The 21,982-nt window shown below is 37.2% G+C and overlaps 1 pseudogene across 1 annotated transcript; it reads right to left on the bottom strand.

Moving 5' to 3' along the window:
- Positions 1-13,824: 13,824 nt before the first annotated feature.
- Positions 13,825-15,978, bottom strand: LOC309970074 (metal regulatory transcription factor 1-like; annotated as a pseudogene). The gene has a single exon. The product of its transcript is annotated as a metal regulatory transcription factor 1-like (transcript).
- Positions 15,979-21,982: the final 6,004 nt, after the last annotated feature.

The raw sequence follows: 21,982 nt of genomic DNA, 5'->3' as shown, positions 1-21,982 counted from the left end.
TTCTGCACATTGTGTCCACTTATAAGATTTTGCTTCTTATTTGAATTCAGAGATAAATAGAACTGTGAGAGCTGCTGAACACAGCTTTTAATTTAAAAGGAAGGTATATGGATTACTCCCTTGGATGCACATAGAAAGTTATTCAGCATACATCATAAATTAGTTTTTGAAAAAACCCTCAACAATACTCAACATAATGTGACTCACAAAACAAAGGTAGATCTTGTCTTATTTTTTACTGTGTAGTAAAGGGAGGACAAACAAATGAAGCCTAACAAAAGATTAGGAGATAATAAGTCACTCACTGTGGGTGTGATTACAGCAATTTTTCAGAACTTCATTCAACGTAAAATGTTTCTAATGTCTTTCTTACTGACTGTATATTTCCAAATTCAAAACTAATTTTCCATTAAATAAATAAGAACACAAAATCAATGAATTGATTTTAAGGTGCCCAGGTAGATAAAACTCATTCAATATATAAAGCATGAAGTTAGGTAGGTAACACGTAAGTGTGTTTGTGAATGTGTATGTGTGCATGTGTGTGTGACTGCATGCATGTGTGTGTGTGTGTGTGTGTATGTGTGAGAGAGAGAGACAGAGAGAGAGACAGAGAGAAGGAGAAGTTTCATAAATTCTTTCCTCAGATTATATCAAGCAAAGGGAAGAATGAGGGCCCCAGGATAATTGTATGAGTCTCTCCTTTACTCCACAAACTTCCATAAAAGTATAGTCTCATTACTGGGATTCCAGCTTCCTCACTATCCAATCAAGTTTACAGATCTCAGTTCTCTAGTTTATAGGGCAGAGGCTTTTACACAATTCCTATCTCATAATTCATGGTAGGTTACATGGTTTCTGCCCTTCAGAACACAAAATTTCGGTATTTATTTATTTTTGAATGAATTTATAATCTTACCATCAACTCAAGATTTGAGCATCCTTTAAGCAAGCCTATTTAAATGATCTGATCTCCAAGTGAGTACATACATTATGGTGTAAATAGCAGCAGTCCTTGTTTTTTAGCCCAGTAATACGGGACTATAAATGATTATGAAAGCTGAAACTGTACAAAGTGATCTCAAAAATCAATAGAAAAATTTCAAAAGTCCTGTGACCTTTATAGATTTTCCCCCCAAACATGAAAACTCTCTTACTATTGGTTATAAATGTATAAGAAATTTTAAGAATAGTAAAACTAATATTTATTTAGTACATTGTAATTTTAACACTAGAAACTGAGAATTTGTGTCATTTCTTTTTGAAAAGAAATGAGCTATCAAAGATAGTTTGAGTAACGTGTGCCTTCTCATTACACAATTACAGCACAAAACAAGCATCATTTCTCTGACTTGGTAAATTATCATATTCCTTACTAAGTTGGGATCAATTTCTAACATTTATTCTTTGTGTATTTAATATTGCGAGATAGCTCTCAGAGTTCTTTTACTGTGAAGTTTTTTGTCAGTGTTGATTCCTCTAGGATATCTTCACCCTTCCCATCACAACTATGTTTCTCAGTTGTGTTGATAAGCCTGCATTCACAAACTTCCTCTAGAACAGTAGTGATATGAACATTTCCATACTTGGCATTTCTTCTCCAAATCCTTAATGTTCTATTTGAATTTCACTTTCAGCATTACTTTTCATTTATTTGCTGCACTTTCATCTTTTTGGGCCAATTCCCTCTTTACTCATTTTTGTAAAATTTTATGTGACTTTAAATCACTGGAGGACAAGGAGGCAACACAAAACCACATTTTGCTGTGTGTGAACTGAATAACAAACAAATGTGCACTAAATAATTATTTCAGGATATTGAAAGAAATGATGTGATTAGCCACTAATCATGATGGACGTCTGTTATTCACGTAATGATTTGTGGACTGAAAAGCTAGCAATTAATTTTCAACTTTATGTAATTACTGAGAGTTAATACACCTTGGTAACTGAAATTTAAACTGTACTGTTGAGAAACTGGTATATTTCACTAAACTGTGGTAACTGAAATTCATGGATATTAAAACATGCAAAGCAAGGACTCCTTATATATATTTTTTGAATTTTATTTCTTTTTATACATCAGGTTCTTATTATATTTTTATATATAACTATGCATGCATGTATGCATGTAAGATTTCTTTAAATATGACAAAACATTCAAAAATAATTTAAGGCAGATGGTCCTAAATATTAGTTTGATCATTAAGATTCCTTATCCATTCATTCTTCCTTGAAAATTTTCATAACAGGTTTGGTGAGACAGCAATTGGAACTTCAAAGCATATGACAGGAACCATCTTTCCAGGCCAACTGCTCCTTGGCTACTATCAATATCAAATAAAGATGTTCTGCGTAAGCTAGGGCAAAGGTATCTTTTCTCCTGTAAGTAAATAGATGTCAGCAGCCTTTAACTCTGCAAAATTCCATTTGACTTGCTAAATTTACTTCACACAAAAATGAAGTTGATGACCATCAATGCACATACCACAACTAGCATTAAAATAATTAAATGCTACTATATAGAGTTGAACTTTATGTTCTTAGGACAGCAAAATACAAGATGATTGCTTGCTATTCAGCAGCACCTTCACAGATCTTTAATCATCAGAGAAACTACAGAATACTGGAGAATACTCAGAGGTAGGCTCTGAGAAAACTTTTACTCAGATGTAAAAGGACCTGCAGCTCATGGATGCACGATTTTTCAACAGCACAGAAAAAGTGTTGCCACTTGTTCATTTTCCTTTCATTCTTATCCTTTTCCCTTTAATCTCACTAAAGTAATTCTAAACCACAGAGGGATTGTTAGCTGAACTATGTCAACTATACGTGCTGATGAAAAGATCATGCGTGTCAGATAGTGGTAGCATTGGACACTCTAGGAAAGGTGAGACTGAGCTAGGAATTTGGGAGTAATTAAAATGTTATACATAGGTCTTAGAACAACCCAGATTCTCCTGGGAAGTCAGCGTAAGAGAGAATGGTAGAAGAACGTTGCTACTATAAGCTTAATTCTTACCAAGTCTGAAGCTAAAGATGATAGAGCTTCTAAGGTCAATAGAGATGGTCTAGTGGAGAAGACAAATGTTGGTTTCAACAGATTAGTTAATAGTGGTCCTTTACCAATAGTGGATTCAAAATAGAAGATAGGGTTAGCACTGGTAATATCCAGCAATGGGGTTCAGAGACAAACCTCAAAGAATGCAATTAAAAAATACCCGAGAATTGAAAAGAGCAACAAAGTCACCCCAGACCTAGACACAAAAATGGGTTGTGCTTGAGAACAACTGACACATAGTTCCCCGCTTCCTAAAGTTGTCCACTAGTTTTAGATTTGAATACGGAGAGAAATCCACCAAGGAAAATAGGCTACGTGTGGAATAGGTGTTATGACCAAGGCAACAGCTGTCTAGTTTATTATAATGAAAATTGTGAGGCTGCACCTACTTTAGTGGAAAATTGAACTGTGATAGTTTAGAAAGAAATTGCACTCTGATTGATTGGTAATATCCATCATAGACATAAGAAGCATGACTCGCAGCATGTGTATATTTCCCAATTCTGGACTAACCCTGTAGTAGGATTAAAGGGAAGGCTTAACGCTCAAGGTCAGTGAGTTAGAGGCAAAAGTCAGACAAGCTTCTACAATTAATCTTATTTAGAATCTCACTCTGACAATTATTCCCTCTGCCTTTCTTTTCCAGTGGGGCATCATAAGTACCTTAGCTATAAGTGGAGGACTTCAGAAACACTGTGTGGGGTGAGTTAGAAGCTAGTCCTAGGGTATGCTAAGATTACAGAAAAAGCAGCACTTGTGTGTGAGAAAATCCTATTTCCTTTCTCTCTAGAGTTAGAATAACAATGTGTCAGTGCTCTGGGTATGTTTAATTATTTATATGGGGGTTATTAGTGTGTGGTTAGTGAGCCCTTACTGAAAGTTATACATGTCAGCAACCTGCAGTGAAGCTATGTTAAGACAGTGTTCTTGTTCAATTGTTAAGATATAAAATGAATAATGAAGGGCATTTTAGTGGAAACTTACCTGAAAAAAAAGCTGTTCAAGGTAGGAAAAGAAAAGTGAGAAGGAAGGGTAATGAGTCATTCTATCCCTATGGGAAAGTAAAGCAATCTTTCTCATAAATTAGTGGATGATGGATATATCCATAGCAGATGACACACAAAGCAGCCATATTTGAACTTACTGCACCCTGAACTTTTAAAGATGGCATCATGGATGGCACTGATATTCTCCCTGCTAGTGTTTTATTGGACCATGGTATTGTTTTGCTTGTCTTCTATACTCATAAACCTTACCTCCATTGAGGTGTGTCTATCGACTTAGCCTTGTCTTGTCCATGGAATGGGAAAATATAGGCAGTTCTTGCAACAAATGTAAGGATAGCTCATTTTTTATTGGTTTTTCTTGGACCTTCTGTACAGACCCTATTGTTCCTAGGTTCTTACCTTCTTATTACCTCTCTGTAAATATGTGATTTCTAACCTTTATTGTATAGTATCTCCCTTCCTGGGTCTCTCACTCGTGTCATCATTCCTATTGTATTAGCTTCCAATTGCCACTGTAATAAATTACCACAAATAAAAAGCCTTAAAGGAATATCAATGTATGATCTTTCTGTTCTTGAGATCAGAATTCTAAAATGACTTTGCAGGGCTTTATTCCTCCTGTAGGTGCTAAGGAAGAATCATTTCACTTGCCTTTTCCAGCTTCAAGAGGCTCCCCATATTCATTGGCTTATGATCCTGCATCATTCTGACCCCTATTTCTACCATCAAATACCCTTCTCTCCCTCTGCTTCCTAGTCACATCATCTTCTCTAACTCTGACCCTTCTGATTCCTTATTATTAGGACTTTGTGATTACACTGAGCCCAGGATAATCCAAGATAATCTCCACATCTCAAAATGCTTAATTTAGTCCCTTCTTTAGTGAGCCTTTTGCCAGTTAAAGAAACATACTGACAGATTCTGGGGATTAGGACATGGACATCTTTGGGAACAATTTTTCAGCCTCCCATACCTAGGAACCTATTAGATCCTGCCATTTGATATATCCTAGCCCATGTCTGAGAACTTGCTATTTCAGGTAGCTCTTATACCGGCATTTCTTTCACTTGATCTCTCATGTTTTCTGCACTTGAATTTGGTTTAACAGTTTGGATCCTCTCCACTTGCATTGTTTAAATTGGGGTCCTTAAACCCAATCCTTTGGCTGGAAACATTTCCTTCTTTCCTGTGTTGAACTTCTAGCTTTAGAGCCGATTAGTCTCCTTACAACCAAGCATCCTTCTCATAGTGAAATATAGAAATTCTTCATCAACCTATGGATTCTGAGCCCATGGTCCTTCCCCACTCTCCTCATTTGCAATCCTCCACATTCTCATGGAAAGAACATATTCCTGCCCTATAATTATAACTAAGTCTAACCCTAGGGCCCATGTATGTTGTATTCCTGGTCCCAGCATTTGCAGCCTGGACCTGGCCCATGGCAGAAAGCCTGTCTGAGACACTTTGAGTTGGCATCTTGGACAAGCTGAATTTCTCAGACGCTTTTGTTGTAATGTAAACCAATCATGCAATGTAAACAAATCAGACTATCAAAAAGTGAGAGAAGGGGGGAAAAAAAACCCCAAACAAACAAACAAAAAGCCCTCTGCTTTATTTGGAGTGACTGTTTTATTTAGTCCTTCTCACATTTTTATCCTTACCTATTCTGTGTCTATGCCTATAGTACAACAGGTTCACAGGCACCAGAGCAATTATCTGGCAAATAAAGAAGTGCCTGTAAATGTTTTGTTTGCTATGTGTCCCTGCACATGTCATACAATTTCATATGAGCTTGTGATTATTAAGCTGACTGCTTGGCCATGGATGTGGCTTCAGTCTGCCACAATTTTGTAAAATCTCCCTACAGATCTGATGTTCTGATTTACAACACAAAATATTTGTTCCAAATGTCCACAAGGGGATTTCTAAACTGTAATTCATGGACACACATATGGAAGAGGAATTTTTTGCTCAGTTGTTTGTAAAACTTGGTGAAGTGCTTCTTCCCTGAGAAATGGCATCATGACCCCTTGGAATGACACATCATATTGAGAGAAAGGTTAGAAGAGAGTCTTGGGTAGTTAGAAAAAAGATATTCAAAATACCTAGGAATAAACCCACCTAAGGAGACAAAAGACCTGTATGCAGAAAGCTATAAGACACTGATGAAACAAATTAAAGATGATACAAACAGACAGAGAGGTATACCATGTTCTTGGACTGGAAGAATCAACATTGTGAAAATGACTCTACTATACAAAGCGATCTACAGATTCAATGCAGTCCCTATCAAACTACCACTGATATTTTTCACAGAACTGGAACAAAAAATTTCACAATTTGTATGGTAACACCAAACCCTGAATAGCCAAAGCAATCTTGAGAAAGGAAAACGGAGCTGGAGGAATCAGACTCCCTGACTTCAGACTATACTGCAAAGCTACAGTAATCAAGGCAGTATGGTACTGGCACAAAAACAGAAAGATAGATCAATGGAACAGGATAGAAAGCCCAGAGAAAAACTCACATACATATGGTCACCTTATTTTTGATAAAGGAGGCAAGACTATACAATGGAGAAAAGACAGCCTCTTCAGTAAGTGGTGCTGGAAAAACTGGACAGCTACATGTAAAAGAATGAAATTAGAACACTCTGCAACACGATACACAAAAATAAACTCAAAATGGATTAAAGACCTAAATGTAAGGCCAGACACCATCAAACTCTTAGAGGAAAACACAGGCAGAACACTCTATGACATAAATCACAGCAAGATCCTTTTTGACCCACCTCCTAGAGAAATGGAAATAAAAACAAAAATAAACAAATGGGACCTAATGAAACTTCAAAGCTTTTGAATAGCAAAGGAAACCATAAACAAGACAAAAAGACAACCCTCAGAATGGGAGAAAATATTTGCAAATGAAGCAACTGACAAAGGATTAATCTCCAAAATTTACAAGCATTTCATGCAGCTCAATAACAAAAAAACAAACAACCCAATCCAAAAATGGGCTGAAGACCTAAATAGACATTTCTCCAAAGAAGATATACAGATTGCCAACAAACACAAGAAAGGATGTGCAACATCACTAATCATTAGAGAAATGCAAACCAAAACTACAATTAGGTATCACCTCACACCAGTCAGAATGGCCATCATTAAAAATCTACAAACAATAAATGCTGGAGAGGGTGTGGAGAAGAGGGAACCCTCTTACACCGTTGGTGGGAATGTAAATTGATATAGCCACTATGGAGAACAGTGCGGAGCTTCCTTAAAAAACTAAAAAAGAAACTACCATACGACCCAGCAATAGCACTACTGGGCATATACCCTGAGAAAACCAAAATCCAAAAAGAGTCATGTACCACAGTGTTCACTGCAGCTGTATTTACAATAACCTGGACGTGGAAGCAACCTAAGTGTCCATCAACAGATGAATGGATAAAGAAGATGTGGCACATATATACAATGGAATATTACTCAGCCATATAAAGAAACAAAATTGAGTTATTTGTATTGAGGTGGATGGAACTAGAGTCTGTCCTACAGAGTGAAGTAAGTCAGAAAGAGAAAAACAGATACCATATGCTAACGCATATATATGGAATCTAAAAAAAAAAAAGGTTCTGAAGAACCTAGGGGCAGGACAGGAATAAAGATGCAGGCATAGAGAATGGACTTGAGAACATGGGGAGGGGGAAGGGTAAGCTGGGAAGAAGTGAGAGAGTGGCATGGACTTATATATACTACCAAATGTAAAATAGATAGCTAGTGGGAAGCAACAGCATAGCACAGGGAGAACAGCTTGGTGCTTTGTGACCACCTACAGGGGTGGGATAAGGAGGGTAGAAGGGAGGGAGATGCAAGTGGGAAGAGATATGGGGATATATGTATATGTATAGCTGATTCACTTTGTTATAAAGCAGAAATTAACACACCATTGTAAAGCAATTATACTCCAATAAAGACGTTTAAAAAAAAAGATAAAAGATAGTCAACATAAAAATTATGTCTTATAGTATGACTTGTTTTCATTACACCACATAAAACGTACCCTGAAATGTTAAATAACATTAAGTAAACGCTTCTTTTTTTCTTTTGTATACTTAAGGGGCATGTGAGTTAAAGAGGCTGAGACACATTCCTCTATCTAGAATTTTCCTTCTCTTTGCATAAACTCTAATGTACATTTTCTCTCTCTCTTTTTTAATAACTTTATTTATTTATTTATTTTTATTTATTTATTTTTTCGGTACGCGGGCCTCTCATTGTTGTGGCCTCTCCCGTTGCGGAGCACAGGCTCCGGACGCGCAGGCTCAGCAGCCATGGCTCACGGGCCCAGCCGCTCCGCGGCATGTGGGATCTTCCCGGACCGGGGCACGAACCCATGTCCCCTGCATCGGCAGGTGGACTCTCAACCCCTGCACCACCAGGGAAGCCCTCTTTTTCTTTTTTTTTTTGATGGATTTCTTAATTACATTTTTCTATTTAGTCTCAATATTTTGTGGTTTCTATGTTCAGGGAATTAAGCACAGAAAAAAAGCAATGAAAAGGGGGACAGCAAAATTAAAATATAGTTGAAGTATGGAAAGAAAGATGAAATTTGGGGTAGATATAGATTTGAGAATGTTGTGATAGCCATTGGAAAAAAGAAGGGCATTCAAGTATGCTCAGAGAAGAGAACTGCTTTAAAAATTTGGAAAATTTTATTTTGAAATGAGTAGCCTCCTGGGTACTAAATCTAATATATCTCAAATTCCTATGGTTCTGCTTTCCTCTACTGCCAGACTTCCTGGACTGTGTATGATTCAAAACCTTCAGGTGGAAATTAGATGATAGAACCTTTTGAAAATATTGTTTACCTAAAATGCTTTACAGACAAAAACTCAATGATTTAATTTTGTTCTATTTTCTAAACTATCTTTTAATTTTTTTTGACAAATATAGCAAATGAAAAATTGGGGAGGGAAAAATTGATTCACTGGTATTTTATTTTTTTCTGTTTTCTGACTGAAACAGAAATACAACTATTCATATTCCTGGTATTGGTCAACTTTTCAGGGCTTAGGTGTTGATTATTATTTAAATAGATAATATTATGGGTAATAATTAAGATTTTCATTTTGAAAAATCTTTCCATGAGTAGTCATGATGCTTCTGACATTCTTAAATAGTATATTAATGAGAAAATCATGAACAATTGCTTTCTCCCCTGGACTTTTTAATCCAATATATTAAAGATGAAATTGCTATGGTTTGTTCTGTCTCAATGGGGTTCCTCTGTCTTCCTCCAGGATAGGCTGTCATCTAGAGCCCAATCATTTTCTCCTTGGGAGCCGGCACTTTTCCACTCATCCATAGCTGTTTTCTACTCTTTTCTAAAAGTTATACATTTTGACAAGAGATTATAGACCTGTGACTTTACAGAGGAGACATCTGAAATAATTAGCTTTTTCCTTAGAGGAGCCCTCTTGGAAATTTTCCACATGCATTACCGAAGGTACAGATATTATAGATTACTCCCCCATTGGCATTTGTCTCTTTACTCACTATAATTTCATTAATTCTCCTAATGTTGCCTGAGTCTGATCTCTCATAAGTCAATAGCTTTTGACCACATAGTTTGTATTTAAATAATTGCTTATTATATTGCCTTCTGAAATTAAGAAGAACATTTGGTCATGAAACAAGGCACAATGAAACAACTGAAGACTTCCAAGAGTGGATTTGGTTTACTTAGGTATGATTTAAAAAGTGTCAGTTATATAAAGAAATCTAAATTTGCTATAATTCACTGATCCAAGACATCAATCAACAAGTACTCCTACAGCACCTACTTTTAGTCCTCCTTATGGAGAACATAAGTCCAACTTATGTTCATTTATATTTTATGTTTCCTGCAGTCAACATTCTTTTTCTCCTTTAAAAATATATAATGCTTTGGTGGTGGTGGTGGTGGTGGGATGAATTGGGAGATTGGGATTGACATATATACACTAATATGTATAAAATAGATAACTAAAAAAAATGGAAAAAAAGACTGGATCAACACCTAAAATCATCAATATAATAGTATCTATAATTATTAATACTGTATTATATACTTGAAAGTAAATGTTATCACCACACACGAAAACAACTATGCCTATGTGATGGGATAGAGATACTAACTAACCTTATTGTGGTAATCATTTTGTAATATATACATATATCTAATCATCACAGTGTACACCCCTAAATTTACATATGCTATATGTAAATAATATCTCAATAAAGCTGGGAAGAAAAATTTTAAAATATATAATGCTTTATCCAAGTTTATATATTATCTCTTTCTGATCAACTCCCAATCTAATGGATATCATTGAACTGACCAATTATAATGATCCCAGTGCCTATAGTATTTGTAATGATTGAGCTATTGCAGTGTCAAAAATAGTGCTATCACCTTGAAATAGAGTCAAAGCCACTATTCCAAAAAATAATAAGCCTTAGATAATGACATCTTCCTGTCTGAGTTGACTTGGATATTCATACTGTATTCTTTCATTTGTTGATTCAGCAAATATATAATGAGTACCAAATATTTGCCAGATATACTAGGCTTTAGCAGGTGTGTGTATGGGGGATTAGGATAAATTTGGAGATCTCCTTTCAACTCCATGAATGATGAATTTTGGATCTGGAATCTCATTTGCATCAAACATCATTAGTTATTTTAAAAGATTTCTTCCAAGCTAATATAAGGGGCTGTACCTTGTAGTGGTTAAGAGTATGGGCTCTAAAGTCCTATGGTCGGAGTTCAAATCCCACCTCTACCCCTTGCAAGTTAGGTGACCTTGGACAAATTACTTAATGTCACTCTGCCTCAGTTTTCTCACTGAAAAAATTTTAAGAATTGGGTCATTATTAAAAGAAGATAACACTTCTGAAACATTGATCACAGCTCTTGGCAAATGGAATACATGTTACACATATAAAAAGAAAGAGAGTGATAGAATGAAATATCAGGGCAGTTGCTTAATTGGTTTCTTTAAACAGGTGACAATGTGACTGAGAACACTATTCTTTTGTGATCCTGCCCTTACATCTTGTAACTTACTATTTATGCTTATTGAACTTGGGATCCTAATTAAAAAAAAAAGGGGGGTGTGTGCTGAGATGGGGGGTCTACACTTGAAAGAGATCAGAACAATCTACTAGTGGAAGAACAAACAAACTATTGCACTCATTTAGTTGAAGTAAGAGTATTGTTTCTTAGTGCCTGATTGAGTTTACCACAGTCATCTGTGACCTAGTAGCGATTACAGCATGAGTAAATATCAAGAGAGTACATGAAATTCTCAGTAAACATATAAGGAGTTATATCCTCTTCTTGGGAGTGTTTCTTATTTTTCCAATGTGAATAAAAATATTGTGTCTCTTTTGGAAGCACCAATGTTGACTACATCTGATACCACTTAACAAGGTAGAAGGGTATGAAATTGACTGTTGCTCATATGTTGTATACCTAGGTGCTATTTCTATTATTACAGAGTTAGAGATATTTGAATTTGGTTGAATTATACCCTTGCCCTCAAAGTTCATGGTCATTCTTGTTTTCTACCTGGCTTTGTTCGTTTTGTTGTTGTCACAGACAAAATAAGAAAGAAAGAAAAATTTGAATTAATATATCTATGTTTCATGGTTATGAAATATAATTACCTATGTACATAAGGAAGTATATGGTTTGCTCTGTGTGTGTATGTGTGTGTGTGTGTGTATGTAACAAACTTAAGAATTTGTGGATGCTGTTATATTGGGTTTTTTTTGGATTGAGTTGGGCAGTGATATTACTCACAGTTTATAACTCAGACTCTACATGTATTAGTCTTAAACATTAAAGATGCTATATAACTGGCAATTCCATGATCAAATATCTTTGCTGGAAAATTGATTATTTCATTTTTTTTTAAGATTTTTTGATGTGGACCATTTTTAAAGTCTTTATTGAATTTGTTACAGTATTGCTTCTGTTTTATGTTTTGGTGTTTTGGCCCCAAGGCATGTGGGATCTTAGCTCCCCGACCAGGGACTGAGCCTGCACCGCCTGCATTGGAAGGCAAAGTCTTAACCACTGGACCACCAGGGAAGTCCCTGATTATTTCATTTTAAATTGTGTTTTTCTCTGTTCCACTAACTTTGATATAAATAAATCACTTCATATATCTTCCTAATTTTTTAAATTAGTTTTTATTGCAGTATAGTTGCTTTACAATGTTGTGTTAGTTTCTACTGTACAGCAAAATGAATCAGTTATACATATACATATCCCCTCTTCTTTGGATTTCCTTCCCATTTAGGTCACCACAGAGCATTGAATAGAATTCCCTGTGCTATATAGTAGGTTCTCATTAGTTACCTATTATATTTTATACATAGTATCAATAGCGTATATATGTCAACCCCAATCTCTCAATTCCTCCCACCCCTCCCCTTTCCCCCTTGGTATGCATACATTTGTTCTCTATGTCTGTGTCTATTTCTGCTTTGCAAATAGATCATCTATACCATTTGTCTAGATTCTACATATATGCGTTAATATACGATATTTGTTTTTCTCTTCCTGACTTACTTCATTCTGTATGAGAGTTTTGTTCCTTTTTACGGCTGAGTAATATTCCACTGTATATATGTACTGCATCTTCTTTATCCATTCCTCTGTTGATGGGGATTTAGGTTGCTTCCATGTCCTAGTTATTGTAAATATTGTTGCAATGAACATTGGGGTGCATGTGTCTTTATGAATTATGCTTTTCTCTGGGTATATGCCCAGTAATGGGATTGTTCTGTTATTAGTTTTTTAAGGAACCTCTATACTGTTCTCCATAGTGGCTGTATCAATTTACATTCCCACCAACAATGCATGAGGGCTCCCTTTTCTCCACACCCTCTCCAGCATTTATTGTTTGTAGTTTTTTTTTTTGATGATGTCCATTCTGACTGGTGTGAGGTGATACCTCATTGTAGTTTTGATTTGCATTTCTCTAATAATTACTGATATTGAGCATCTTTTCATGTGTTTGTTGGCCATCTGTATATCTTCTTTGGAGAAATGTCTATTTAGGGCTTCTACCCTTTTTTGGATTGGGTTGTTTGTTTTTTTGATATTGAGCAGCATGCTATTTGTATATTTTGGAGATTAATCCTTTGTCAGTTGCTTCCTTTGCAAATACTTTCTCCCATTCTGAGGGTTGTATTTTAATCTCATTTATGGTTTCCTTTGCTGTGTAAAAGCTTTTAAGTTTCATTAGGTCCCATTGTTTATTTTTGTTTTTCTTCTCATTACTCTACAAAATGGGTCAAAAAAGATCTTGCTGTAATTTATGTCAAAGCAAGTCCTGCCCATGTTTTCCTCTAAGAGTTTTATAGAGTCTGGCCTTACATTTAGGTCTTTAATCCATTTTGAGTTTATTTTTGTGTATGGTGTTAGGAAGTGTTCTAATTACTTTCTTTTACATGTAGCTGTCCAGTTTTTCCAGCACCACTTATTGAAGAGGCTATATTTACTCCATTTTATATTCTGGCCTCCTTTTTCATAGATTATGTGACCATAGGTGTCTTGTGACCAAGAAAATGAGTCTGAAAGGTGAGGATTTCAAACAGTAGATTTCTTCCTCCTTCAAACTGCTGACCCTACGATGGTAGGCATCGCACCTTCTACCTCCTGCTCAGCCTCTGTTCCTGGAGGTGAGCACCTCCGGGTCTTTCACTTGGAGAAGCTGCTGGTCAGGCCCATCTCCTCCACCTGCAGTAGTGCTTCAGTGGGAATCAGATTGGACGGCGTGTCCAGGTTCTGGAGGGACAGAAACTCTGACGTATCCATGGCACGTAACGTTTCTGTCTTGAGGGTCTGAAGGAGTCACTGCTTGTCTGCTTTGCTCACAGGAAAAGGATGTGGTGGAGGAGGACGACAGGGGGATCGGGGGCGGGGAAAAAGTCTGCGGTGGTAGCTTCAGGCTGGGCTCATCAGGATGCTGGGTGCTCAGCGCTGGAGCAGGAGGGGAAGGACAGCCCTTCCTCCTGCTGGCTGCCTGCGCCTTGGTGGAGTCCCGGCACGCACACTGACACTGACAGGCCTCCTCTTGTTTGATGATGATCACAGGGACGCTGAGGCCAACCTGCTGTACAGCGCTCCCTGTGCTACTGGCTACTGGTACTGCAGTGGTAAAAAACACCTTCTCAACTTTAGATGTTTGCTGAATTTGTTCTTGGGTGTGTGGTGAGCTGGTGGCACCATTCGGTATCCACTGTAAGTTCTGTTCTCCCGTGACGAGGCTGGGCTGCAGGAGAGCCGTGCTCGGAGTCGGGGTGATGGTTATAGTGGGATTACTAGTTAACGGAGTTGGCATCCACGGTCAGAGTCTGGACCATGGCCAGCAGGGGCTCAGTAGTACTCTGTGGTGGAGGCGGTGCTGCCATGGCTGACGCCACTGCCGCTGCTGACGCCAAAGCCCCAGCGACAACAGAAAGTCCCGGCACAATGGGCTGCGGTGCCTGAGGGTGCGGAAGAATCTCTTGATGATTAGCAGCAAACTGTGTGCTGTGGAGAACAAGCACTTCTGGAGGTTGTAAGAGAGCAGGTGGGTTGCCAAATGCAGCTTGCTGGGAGCCAGTTCCTAGGGAGGGAGCAGGCAGAGGAGTAGACGGTGCTGAGGCTGGTAGTAGAGACGGGGGTGGCTCAGAGATGCCAGGCTGTCTGTTGAGGATCTTCCTGGATTGCTGGGTCAGCTGACTTCCGGAACATTGGTTCAAAAATGATGGCTGGTGAAAGTGTGCTGAAAGTGAGCATTCTGGCCTGTATTGGAATGTTCTTGAAATTCGGAATCTGTGGACAGAAGGCTTAAATTCCTCAGAGTGAGTGATTTGTATCCTCGGATCCATTGTGATTTAGAAGTGCACTGTATGAATTTCCTTTGTTATCGTGACCTTTCATGTGACTTTTGAGACTGCATTGAGTGCTGAAAGTTTTCTCACAGCCATTACTGGGGCAGACAAAGGGTCTTTCACCAGTATGTGTACGGACGTGAGTTCTGAGGTGGTGGCTTGCTGCAAATGCTTTTCCACAGCCATCATGATCACACCGAAATGGCTTTTCTACTGTCTGGGTTCGAATGTGCTTCCTCAGATCACTGAGCGTGGTGAAGTACTTGCTGCAGCCTTCAGATTCACAGTTAAACGTCTTCCCTGTGTGAAGCCTCTGATGTGTTTTCAGCCTGTACAGCGTGTTGAACGCCTTCTCACAGCCCTGCACTTCGCACTCAAACGGCTTCTCCTTTGTGTGCACTGCACGTGGATCCTGAGGCTGTAGGAGGTGAGGAAGGCCTTGCTGCAGCCCTGCTGATTACTGACAAAGGTGTACTCTCCCCGGTGGGTCTTCTGGTGGGTGCTCAGGTTGCCTGCTGTGCTGTAGGTGCGGGGACAGCCCTCAAAGGTGCACTGGTACCGCTTTACTTCGTTATGTTTCGTTTCTGGACATTCCGACTGCAGTTGTGAGGGTTGCACCTTCAATATTTCTTGGCATGGGCGTGGAACCAGGGTTTATTGTTAAATGAATCTGATCTGGTGAGATAATGTGTTGCACATAACCCTGGGACATTGCTTCATGATCTATTAGATGAAAGCCCTCTTCACCCCCTACTAGAAAAGGCAAGTGTTCTCCGTACTGTCCGTCGTCATCTTCGTCTTTCAAAGTGCCAGGATCCTGCTCGATAAGAACAGTTGTCCTATCATAAACAGTTCCAGATGAGGAAGGCACCAGTCCGTTCTTATCCACAAACCTGAGCATCTTGTCATCAGGGGTCAGCTCATCTTCCTCTACCTCAAAGTAGCTGATGCTGTCGTCTGGACTGTGTTCCCCCATGGTTCAGTCGTGCTCAGCCCAATTGTGAGAAATGGAAAGGTAGTGACCTGTCTCCGCAGCTGCCAGCAATGGTGGCGGCGGCAGCAGCTTCTCCCCTTCCCAGCGGCACCAAAACTTTTTTTAAGTGAATTTTATTTCAAATGGCTTACATTACTTACCATACAGTAGATAGGCAATTAGTCCAAAGGAATCTCTTTTCTAATTTCATTTCCTTCAAGAGGACTTTTCTCCACCATTTCACCTTCTTGACTTTCCTGTCCTTGTACTGATGGGGTACTATATTTCCATTACCTTTGCAATCTTTTTTCATTCCCCTTACAACTGAATTTAATTTAGTCTGCCACTCTAGACATGAAGTGTTGATCCAACTGAGTTATTTAAACTCAAAAAGGTACAGGATTTTTATAACTCCAATTCAAGTTTTATATGTGACAAGTTTGTCAAAGATGGAAGCCCAAGATTATTTTTAAAAGAGGAAATGATTCTCTTGTGTTTGTGACTTTGGATAATGCATATAGCAGAACTGATAACCACCCTTACCCCTGATGCCTATGATCTCCCAGACCATCTAGCACCTGTTAATCTATTGAAATTTACCATACATTTTTCCTTTCATCTTAACCTTACATTAAATATTTCCTGCAATGTAGATATCTGAGCCACTTAAAAACAAATAGTTTATTAAAAATTACATGGTATATAGGTTATTTTAGCACAGAGAGCACATTTTTTACCACCACATCTGTTACTAACATGATTCACTATCTAAGCAATGTGTGTATCTCTATGGTAAGGATGTGAGAATATGATTACAACCAAGCGATATAGGAGGTTATTTTCCTTATGTCATATGAGAAATTATAGGAGACTAGACTAAATAAGGGGCAGAGGAAATGTATAAAACACACATGATTAAAGAGACCAAAGCTGTAGAGATCAACAAGACTTGATGACCTATTAGAAGGGGCAAAGTAGAGGATAGTGCTGTTAAGGAAATAAATACAAATTTGCCTTCGGTGACTAAATCTAGTCATGATGTCACTTTAAAAACTAAACACGTTGAAGGGGCTAGATTTGTTATTGTATTCTGTTGGATTGATTGATTTACTTATTTCCATTTTGCATATATGAAACATGAAAGGAGATATCTGGTAGGCTGTTGGAGATATAGATCTGGATTACAAAAGAGATAGGACTACTATTCATTAGCAAACACGTAGTAGTCGAAGAGTGGTTAGGGTTGTTTGGGAAGCTGTGGATGCAAAAGAGCAGAAGCCTTAGGACACAAGTTCAAAAAAATAACCCAGAAACTAAACAATAACTAGAAAAGTTAAGAAAGTAAGGAAAATGGTGCCACAAAATCTGATGGAAGGGGAAAATAAAATAAAGTCTAGAAAAGAGAAACTGAATGGATTGAAGATTTAGTTAATAAGACCTCTATGTGTAAACTGACAGAAGTATGATGACTTAACCTGCCTGAGGAAGTGGGCATGAATTGGGGTTCCTTATAAGGGTCACATGTTACTTGTAAACATGTATAATCTACCTGGACAGTGTTTTCAATCTTTGGAGTTGATAACCAGAAGTGAATGTATTATATATTATAAGAAAAGTGTTTAAGATTATATATATGTACGTGTTATATATAATAACATACTATATATAACTATATATATACACATATATACATATATATATATATACATGTACATATAATCTCCAGAAACTTCAGAATTTCTATATAGAGGAAGCTTATAGGTAGCATTCTAGTTGAAACAGAAGGCTAAGGAACATTTTTTGAGGTTGTATTTCCACGAGCACTTGGTATTTGCTTGGGGATTGTGTTTCATTAGGGGTGACTGTGTGGAGGGCTGCTGATGAAAATTGCGGTGATGAACTTAAGCTACTTAACTGCCATGAGCCAGATCTTGATACCACGTTAGATCTGTGGAATCACATGTAGGTCACCCCTTGGGTTCTCTGTTGGTAACTTTGGGTTGGCTTTAATGAGGATGGCATGATGATCAGTTCTGGGTATTATACCTGTCCATTCCAAGTATAACAACCCATTTAAAAGTCTTCCCTAGAAGGTGAATATTAGATCTGATAGTCTTTTGAAATATCTTGCAATGCTGTTAATCAATACTTTTCGTAATCAACACTCCAATGTAATTATGATTTTTTTTTAAAAAAGTGAAACAGTGGGCAAAGAAGTGGGCAAATGTTTTAAAATAGTGCAGGTTGGATCTCTGGGGATTTTAAAGAACCATGTGTTTGTTGAAAAAAAAAGTGTTGCTCAAGCTTAAAAATAGTTGAAACTGAAACCAAGCATATTCATTTAAAAAGTTTATTCTAATCCTACTCCAGACTCTTTCAGAACAATGTTATTTATTCTATTCAATCCCCATATCTTAACATAGTTGACAATGTTGGAGGTATTTCAAAGTTGACATTGCTGGTATAATTTCTGTGAAGGTTTCAATGTCTATTGAAACATGAGAATCTCTAGAAACAGAAAAGCCATTCTTTCTTATCTTTCAAAAAAGTGTTTATATCTGCAAATGACCTCTCAAAAGAAACTTCCACAAATGTTATCTTTTTTATTGGTAAAAAGAGGAAAATTACTTCATCCAAGTGTAAGTAATATGAATAAGAAAATTCTCATTACAGAAATTTGCCAGGGCCCTTTTATTTAGCTCAATAGCATTCAATTGTCTATAGTGATAAAATTCAAAGTTAGCCGTAGTGGAATATTCTTCCATTTAACATCAAGCCAGTACTGAAGAAAATTGCTGTCATAGTTTCTAAGTTATTAACCTTTACAATGAGATATATTTCTATGCATAGAGAAGAATTTTCTCCTCTATTTTAATGTGAACTTAAGTTAGAGATACTAATCAAATAAATAAATTGAAATCGAGCCATACACAGCTGTTTTCTTTTGTCCTTTCTACATTTGCCTTTACGTTACATATTGGAAAAATGTAGGAAATGTTTGAAACTCTTATTGATTACAATAATGCCTTTTTTTTTTTTGCGGTACTTGGGCCTCTCACTGTTGTGGCCTCTCCCGTTGCGGAGCACAGGCTCCGGACGCGCAGGCTCAGCGGCCATGGCTCACGGGCCCAGCTGCTCCACGGCATGTGGGATCTTCCCGGACCGGGGCACGAACCCGTGTCCCCTGCATCGGCAGGCGGACTCTCAACCACTGCGCCACCAGGGAAGCCCAATATTGCCATTTTGTTATGCCAATAAAAGTGATTGTATGAGTTAAAGCATATGCCTTTTTCTTAAAAGTGTGCGATAGACTCCTATTGCCATTAAAATCCCTCAAAAATCATTATCTATGTCTGAATTACTTCATTCAAACTCCCTATTCCTTCACTGTGGTTCTAGCCAACTTCCTGACAGAAAGTAATCAAAAATGCCTTTATCCATTCATTTCCCTTCTGCCTTAGTGGATTTTCCATAGTACTGCATGCCCAGGTTACCCAACTTTCCTCTTTTTGTATTCCCACGAGTTGATCTTCCATAAATGGTTCCACAATTTAACCTCACCCCAAAACCTCGTTCAGATTTATCAAGGTATACTTGAGTACTTCTTTCTTCTAACCCTGTTTAGTACATCACTCTTGCAGCTAAACTCTATGAGCTCTCTAAGTTTATGCACTTATCCAGCTAAAACCTCCCTTTGTAAATAACTTATTCCAGTCTTTATTTTGATAGTCCTTTATCCTATTCACATTTATCAGCCCCCTGCCCCACATAGTAAAACACATGAGTTTAGAGTAGGACAGCTAGAGTATAAAATTTAGTTCTGAGTGTGTGACTTGATTCTCTGAAATTCAGTTTTTGCATCAGCATTATAGGAACAACAGTATTTATTACAGAGTATTGTGTGAGTATTAAATAACATAAATAATGTAAGACACTTTGCTAAATGCCTAACACTTTGAAAGAATTGAATAGGTGTTAACCATTCTCATTCTCAATAATTTTATTATTCTGCTGTTTTTGAACATCTCTAGGAGATGTAAAATAAACTGAGATACAGTGAAATAGTCATTGGATTTGAAATTAAACAGATCTGTTAGTAATCTAACAGACTTAAAACTTATTAGCTGTGTGACTTTAAGTGTCTTACCCTCTTTAAGCTTTATAGTGCTGATTCAATAACATGATTTGTATATAACAGCTGACATAAAATTTGTCCTGATTAAATGTCTATTGAATGTGTAAATGAGTGATATACACTGTAGTGTTGACATTTACAGTTTCAAAAATATTTTCACTGAACCATCCAGCAAAGGTTTATTTATCACATTTGGACAGTAAACTCTACTAGGCATGGGGAATAATTTTAAATAGGCCTGGTAAGGACCATTATCTATTTGTGTGGTACATAATATAGCACTGCCTGCCCTTAGATTGGTTAATAATTCTTTGGAAACAGTAGCAGGTATCTCTTTCTACTCAAGCCTAAACTATAATTCACATACATCTGGTGTGTCTGGAAAACTGATGAGTCAGGCCTTCCCCTAATCAATTTCTATAACTTTTCCCCTATAATTCTTTCAAGCCACCTGAGACAATTATAGGGGTGGCCATAAGAGAAAAAGGTCTAGAGAAAGGTATTAGGAGAATGTACTCAGGGTCAGCAGCAAAAATGCATGCAAGGTAGACTCTGAAATAAGTTCCAGGGGAACAGTGCCATTGGAGGTAAGTGGGCTGGTTGGAAAGCATCCACGGTTCTAGGCTGAGTAGCAGAGAACAGCACTGGATGAAGCTTTCCAGCCTCAGCGTGGGGGTAGCAAATCTGGATTACATAAGAGATGTGATTATGACAAACTCAATCATATAATCTAGAATTTTTCCCCCATTGCAAGGTTGAATGTTAGTAAAAAGAAAACATTATTTAGGATTTACATATTAGTCACTCAACCACAACAGTCAAAACAATAATAGTTCATTTTAATATTTACCAGATTAAAAGTGCATTTCTAAAACCAAGTTCTCATTACTTACTGACTTCTCAACAGCTAGTATTTAAATGAATTTTATAAAGTCAATAGAATATGCATTATAACCATATAAACATTAATTGCATTAATAAATTTCCTATGTGACTTTAAGTATATGATCCCTCCAAAAGTTTTCACTATTTTTCCAAAATCATGTAGTGATATAATTACCCATAAATAAAAAGTGATGCAACATATTTGAATGTACAAGGTGCTACCTTGAAATTAGCTTATAAAAGTTAATGGTCAATAAAACTTGTTTTCAGTTCATAAAATGTGTTTATTTAACTTTCTCTTGAAATATCTGACAATTAGAAGCATGCTATGATTGTATTGGAAAAAAATCCAATTAAATCACAAAGCTACATCCCTTCTTCCAGAAATTTTCAGAGAAATAAGAAATAGCTCTTGAATAGGGATCATATCTAGATATTTACTGTAGAATTATGTTGAGAATATAATGGTGGAGAAGAATTAATTGGAAAAACAAGTTGGAACACTGTAATGTTATTTCTAAAAACAAATATGATGACTGACACATGCCCATGAACTTTTTGAATGAAAGTAGATGGAAATCTCTTGCCACTTGACATTAAAATTCCAACAGCAAATGTCTATCTATGGCTGTATCCCAAACTGAGTAATTATATTTGGTCCATAGCATAAACATTTGATGATTTTATGTTTCTCAGTATGTCCTGCTTTTACAATTTCACCAAGGACTGCATTAAAAAAAAACCACTAATATTAAAACGGCAAAATCAGGGAAAGTCAGAAAAAAGGCAACCAAATAAAACTGAAACAAGGCTAGATATATCTAGAGAGAGAGATGTTGCCATACATAAATAAATAAGCCTCCACCTTGAATGACTTTGAATTCTACGTAAAAATGGTCTACACATATTTAAGAGAAAAATTCCTCTAGCATCAGCTTCAGGCTCAGTGACTGTTATGCATTGTATGTTAAAATGTAGTGAAAAGAA

The sequence above is a fragment of the Leucopleurus acutus genome (genome assembly GCF_964270905.1).
Source record: "Leucopleurus acutus genome assembly, chromosome: 12".
Classification (NCBI taxonomy): Eukaryota; Metazoa; Chordata; class Mammalia; order Artiodactyla; family Delphinidae; genus Leucopleurus; species Leucopleurus acutus.
This window is presented reverse-complemented; position numbering and strand designations above follow the sequence as displayed.